General features: G+C 45.3%; 1 non-coding gene across 1 annotated transcript; it reads right to left on the bottom strand.

Moving 5' to 3' along the window:
* Positions 1–1,001: 1,001 nt before the first annotated feature.
* Positions 1,002–1,139, bottom strand: LOC119932616. The gene has a single exon (XR_005452362.1). It is a non-coding gene; the product is annotated as a small nucleolar RNA SNORA7 (small nucleolar RNA).
* Positions 1,140–6,283: the final 5,144 nt, after the last annotated feature.

Below are 6,283 nucleotides of genomic sequence, written 5' to 3'. Positions count from 1 at the left end.
TCTCCATCCCAACCGCTACCCTGCTCATTCAAGCTCTCATCCTATCCCGTCTGGACTACTGCACCAGCCTTCTCTCTGATCTCCCATCCTCGTGTCTCTCTCCACTTCAATCCATACTTCATGCAGCTGCCCGGATTATCTTTGTCCAGAAACGCTCTGGGCATATTACTCCCCTCCTCAAAAACCTCCAATGGCTACCAATCAATCTGCGCATCAGGCAGAAACTCCTCACCCTGGGCTTCAAGGCTGTCCATCACCTCGCCCCCTCCTACCTCACCTCCCTTCTCTCCTTCTACTGCCCAGCCCGCACCCTCCGCTCCTCCACCGCTAATCTCCTCACCGTACCTCGTTCTCGCCTGTCCCGCCGTCGACCCCCGGCCCACGTCATCCCCCGGGCCTGGAATGCCCTCCCTCTGGCCCTCCGCCAAGCTAGCTCTCTTCCTCCCTTCAAGGCCCTGCTGAGAGCTCACCTCCTCCAGGAGGCCTTCCCAGACTGAGCCCCTTCCTTCCTCTCCCCCTCGTCCCCCTCTCCATCCCCCCATCTTACCTCCTTCCCTTCCCCACAGCACCTGTATATATGTATATATGGTTGTACATATTTATTACTCTATTTATTTATTTTACTTGTACATTTCTATCCTATTTATTTTATTTTGTTGGTATGTTTGGTTTTGTTCTCTGTCTCCACCTTTTAGACTGTGAACCCACTGTTGGGTAGGGACTGTCTCTATGTGTTGCCAATTTGTACTTCCCAAGCGCTTAGTACAGTGCTCTGCACATAGTAAGCACTCAATAAATACGATTGATTGATTGATTGATTGATTGAATCATGTCTGACCCATAGCGACGCCATGGGCACAACTCTCCCAGAGTGCCCCTCTTCCATCTGCAATCGTTCTGGTAGTGGATCCATAGAGTTTCCTTGGTAAAATACAAAAGTGGTTGACCATTGCCTCCTTCCGCTCAGTAAATGAGTCTCTGCCCAGCACTGGTGAGTTTTGACTTGTTGCAGATTGCCTTCCACTCACTAGCCACTGGCCAACCTAGGAATGGAACAGATACGCCTCTGCTTGACTCTTCCTCCTGTAGTCAAGACTGGTAGAAGACTGGAAACTCTCCAGGTGCGACCCTGAGAGGTTGTAGCTTGCAGTATCATGATACGGCTTTCTTTTTATGGCATTTATTAAGCACTTACTATGTGCAAAGCACTTTTCTGAGCGCTGGGGAGGCTCACAATCTTAATTCCCGTTTTACAGATGAGGTAACTGAGGCACAGAAAAGTTAAGTGACTTGCCCAAAGTCACACAGCTGACAAATGGCAGAGCCGGGGTTTGACTTCTAGACTGTGAGCCCGTTGTTGGGTAGGGACCGTCTTTATATGTTGCCAACTTGTACTTCCCAAGCGCTTAGTATGGTGCTCTGCACACAGTAAGCGCTTAATAAATATGATTGAATGCATGAATGAACCCTGACCTCTGAGTCCTAAGCCCGGGCGCTTTCCCCTTTCTCTCCGCGAGCTAAGCCTTCACCAGATTTGGAGTATTTAGAAGTAGGCTCACAAACAGAGCCAGGTCCTGTAAGATTCATGCCCATTGATACAGCATGGAAACAAGCACAGAATAGTGGAAGTATCAGCTGCCTGAGAGCCAGAGAACTTGGATTCTAAATCTGGCTCTGCTTGTGGGATGACCCTGGGCAAGTCATTTAACTTCTCCGTGCCCCGGTTTCCTCAACTGTAAACTGTTCTCCCTCCTATTTAAACCGGAAGCTCCTCTTGGGACAGGGACTGCGTCCGACCTGATTGACCTATATCTATCTCAGCTTAGAAAAGTGATTGACACGGATTAAGTATTATAATTGTACTTCCCAAGCGCTTAGTACAGTGCTCTGCATACAGTAAGTGCTCAATAAATACGATTGAATGAATGAATGAATAATGATAAGAATAATTAGAAGGCTCTCGGACTGCAGGAAAGCAGTGGTTTTGTGATATGCCACCCTTGCGCTTTGGAAGACTGAATGCGGCTAAACTGAGAGAGCCCTTCAGGCCAAATGAGAATAGAGCTCATTGTGAATTCAGGTAGAAGCTGTTTCTCAGCTTTTTCAGATCCTCTTCCCACACTTCCCAGAAACCCAACACTTTCCACAAGCCAGAACATCCATACTAATGGACAATGTCCAGTGAAACATTACTAAATGACCGTTAAAATGGCCTGCCTAATTATCTTCCTTAAAATGCAGACTGATGGTCAAGCTCTGTAATGGGTTGTATCTATCAATGTTTCCCCTAAAATCTTTCAACCAGTCAGTGAATGGAATGTTTTGAGTGCTTTCTGTGTGCAGAGCACTGTAATACTAATACTAATAATAATAATGGCATTTTTTAAGCAGTTACTACGTGCGAAACATTTTTCTAAGCGCTGGGGGGGATGCAAGGTGATCCATGTGGGACTCACAGTTTTAATCCCCATTTGACAGATGAGGTACATGAGGCCCAGAGAAGTTAAGAGACTTGCCCAAAGTCACACAGCTGACCAGTGGCAGAGCCGGGATTAGAACCCATGACCTCTGGCACCCAAGCCCGGGCTCTTTCCACTGAGCCATGCTGCTTTTCTACCATAGTGTATTAATGCTTGGAAGAGTACACTACAATGAAGTTGGTAGGCATGATCCTTACATTCGAAAATGAATTCATATGCATGCTAAATTTTTTCCTTACGTATCTTTATACTCGGTTGCCTCTTCAAACCCTAATTTATTTTGAGATCTCTCTCCTCTGCTAGACTGTAAACTCCTTGAGGGCAGAGATCATAGCTACTTACTGTTGCATTCTCCCAAGTGCTTAGTGGTGATGATGATGCTGATGATGTTATTTGTTAAGCACTTAGTATGTTCCAAGCACTGTTCTAAGCGTTGGCAGTGCTTGACACATGGTAAACTCTCAGTAAATACCACAGGTTGGTTGAGTTCACTGCTGATTCTTGCCCTAAGCAGTCAGACTTGCATTTCATTTTCAAAGCATATGTAGAATTTTCAGTTAAGATGGACTGTCATCATCATCAACGCTAATATTTATTATTCATAACATACTTGGCACTGTGACAGGCGCAAATTAATGTGTTGACAAATTAATGAACTTTTTTGCTCTCCATGATCATTTCCTGGTAATTCGCAATTGGAAACCTTTATTGCCAAGAGGTGCTCAAACTGGTTTCAGTTCTTCAGACACTAATGGTCAAAGTGAGTTATTTCTGAAGCCTCATTCCCTGACACTTTATACTTTAAAGCCCTTAGTGGACTAATTGCATTGTAAACACATAGATAAAGTAATGGTCAATAAGTACCAGAAGGATTTCTGTAAACTACTGTGGTAATGATTCTGCTAAGTTGCCTCACTGTAATTATACAAATGAATGGAAGACATCTATCTTTGTTGGATTTTTAATTGAATGGGTGGCACAGTATTGTTAATCAAGCCACCGGATAAATTAAAATCATGGATGAGCACATAGTTTACAATATTTGTCATGTTCGCATATATTTCCTTAGTATTTCTCCAAAGGGTCTGAAGGATTTCCCCCAAATCCAATCCAACCAAAGTTCAGGGCAGTGTTCTCACCATGGAACTCAGCACAAGCACAGACAAACAGATTCAAAAACAGTCAACCACTCTCCCTACCTTCAAAGCATTAATAACAATCGTTCTAATAAAACAATAATAATAATGATACTTGTATTTGTTAAGCGCTTACTATGTGCCGAGCACTGTTCTAAGTGCTGAAAGGGGGGGAATACAAGGTAACCAGGTTGTCCCACGTGGGGCTCACAATTTTAAAACCCACTTTCCAGATGAGGTAAATAAGGCACAGAGAAGCTAAGTGACTTGACCAAAGTCACACAGCTAACAAGTGGCAGAGCCAGAATTAGAACTTCTGATTTCCAAGGCCTCACGTTTTCCACTAAGCCACGCTGCTTCTCAATGTTATGATAATAATGATTGCGGTATTTGCAGATTGCTTACAATGTGTTCAATTCAGGATAACCAGATTTGCCACAGTCCCTGTCCCATGTGGAGCTCACTTTCTAAGGAGGAAGGAGAACATGTCCATTTTCCGGATGAGAATACGGAGGCACAGAGAAGTTAAGCGACTTGCCCAAGGTCACACAGTAAGGCAGGTGGCTGAAATGAGATTAGAAACCAGGTCGTCTGATTTCCCATCCTGTTATTTAGACTGACCCATGCTGCTAATCCAAGAATTTATCCTGAGAGTGTGCATCTGACTGACAGTGTATATGTGCATCCAACTCACCGTGTCCACGTGCAGGTTAGAGAAGCAGCGTGGCTCAATGGAAAGAGTCCGGGCTTGGGAGTCAGAGGTCAAGGGTTCAAATCCCGGCTCCGCCAACTGTCAGCTGGGTGACTTTGGGCAAGTCACTTCACTTCTCTGGGCCTCAGTAACCTCATCTGTAAAATGGGGATTAAGACTGTGAGCCCCACGTGGGACAACCCGATCACCTTGTATCCTCCCCAGCGCTTAGAACAGTGCTTTGCACATAGTAAGCACTTAACAAATGCCATTATTATTATTATTATGTTTACTGACTGTGTGTGTGTGTTGGGGGGGAGGTTGTTAGAGCATGTGTGTCTGGGTTCTGTGTCTGTGGTGTATCATTCAATCATATTTATTGAGCTTACTGTGTGCAGAGCACTGAACTAAGCACTTGGGAGAGTTCAGTATAATAATAAGCAGACACATTCCCTGCCCACAATGAGCTTTCCCAAGTTTCTGGTTAAGTGTGTGTCTTTGGGAATCTGTGGATTTGACCTAATGCCCGTATGATCTGCTCTCCTGCTCTGGACTCGCTATTGCAGGCGAGGAAAGGGAGGGCTCCGGCCTGATTGCTGGCTACGATAAGGTAGGGAGGTTAGGGGGGCTGGGGGAGGAAGTGGGGTGGGGGGGCTTCCAGTCACCATTAGTTGGGGGCAGAATCCCCGACCACCATCTCCTCCCCATCGCCGAGATCCCCACAGTCCAGCACTGCCCCATTCTGACGACTGGCTCACAGGACCGGAGCCTGCGGACAGGCGGAGCTCCGTCCTAATCTAAGCCTCCATGGGCACTGACTTTGAGAAAGCGCACCTCTACCAGGAGAATAATTATGGTATTTGTTAAGCACTGACTACATGCCAGGCACTGCTCTAAGCAATGCAGTAGATGCAAAAATAATAAATAATAATAATACTTTTGGTATTTTTTAAGCACTCAGTACAGTGCTCTGCACACAGTAAGTGCTCAATAAATACAATCGAATGAGTGAATGTGCCAAACACTGTTCTAAGCGCTGGCTAGCTACAAGGTAATCAGGTTGTCTCACATGGGGCTCACAGTCTTAATCCCCATTTTCCAGATGAGGTAACTGAGGCCCAGAGAAGTTAAGTGACTTGCCCAAAGTCACACAGCTGATAAGTAGCAGAGCCGGGATTAGAACCCATGACCTCTGACTTCCAAGCCCAGGCTCTTTCCACTGAGCCACATTGCTTCTCTGATCAGGTTGGACACAGTCCCTGTCCCACATAGGGCTCACCGTCTTAATCCCCATTTTACACATGAGGGAACCGAGGCACAGAGTAATTAAGTGACTTGCCCAAGATCGCACAGCAGACAAGTGGTGGGGCCGGGATTAGAACCCATGACCATTTGATTCCCAGGCCCATACTCTATCCACTAGGCCAAGGGAAGTTAAAACCCTAATGGGATGATTCGCATTTCAAATATCACAAAACCCTCTAACTTGCATTCTGCTCCAATCAATCCAGAGCCAAAGAGAAATCGAAGCCCCGGAATGTGAACGTGGAAAGCTCAGATTTAATTGAGAATTGCAGATACAATATGGAAAAGGCAGAAAGGGCAGGGAACGCTGGAGTTTCAAACCCGAAGCCTTTATTAAAGCAAGCAGGGATCTATTGATTCACAGTTTAGGACACAGTATAGTAACACCCCAAAACAATATTCTATTCCCCAAGCTATTTAATAAAAATCATACTTGATTGAAAATTATTTATAACTCTGAGAAGAATGTCAAGGGCAGTCCTGTTCAACAGAAAATTGCTTTGCCCTTGAAAAGCATCGCATTGATTGATGAGGGAATCTATCTAACTCTCCTTTGTTCTCAACGATGAAGTTTCTAACGATGCCACCCTATTCACCCAAAGCGAGGAGTCAAAACGATTGTCCTCTGTCAAGCCAAAACACTTGCCGTGTGTTCTCCGTGCAAGAATTGA

This window comes from Tachyglossus aculeatus, chromosome 9 (assembly GCF_015852505.1).
Source record: "Tachyglossus aculeatus isolate mTacAcu1 chromosome 9, mTacAcu1.pri, whole genome shotgun sequence".
Classification (NCBI taxonomy): Eukaryota; Metazoa; Chordata; class Mammalia; order Monotremata; family Tachyglossidae; genus Tachyglossus; species Tachyglossus aculeatus.
The sequence above is the reverse complement of the archived record's forward strand: the minus strand, read 5'-3'. Positions and strand labels throughout refer to the sequence as shown.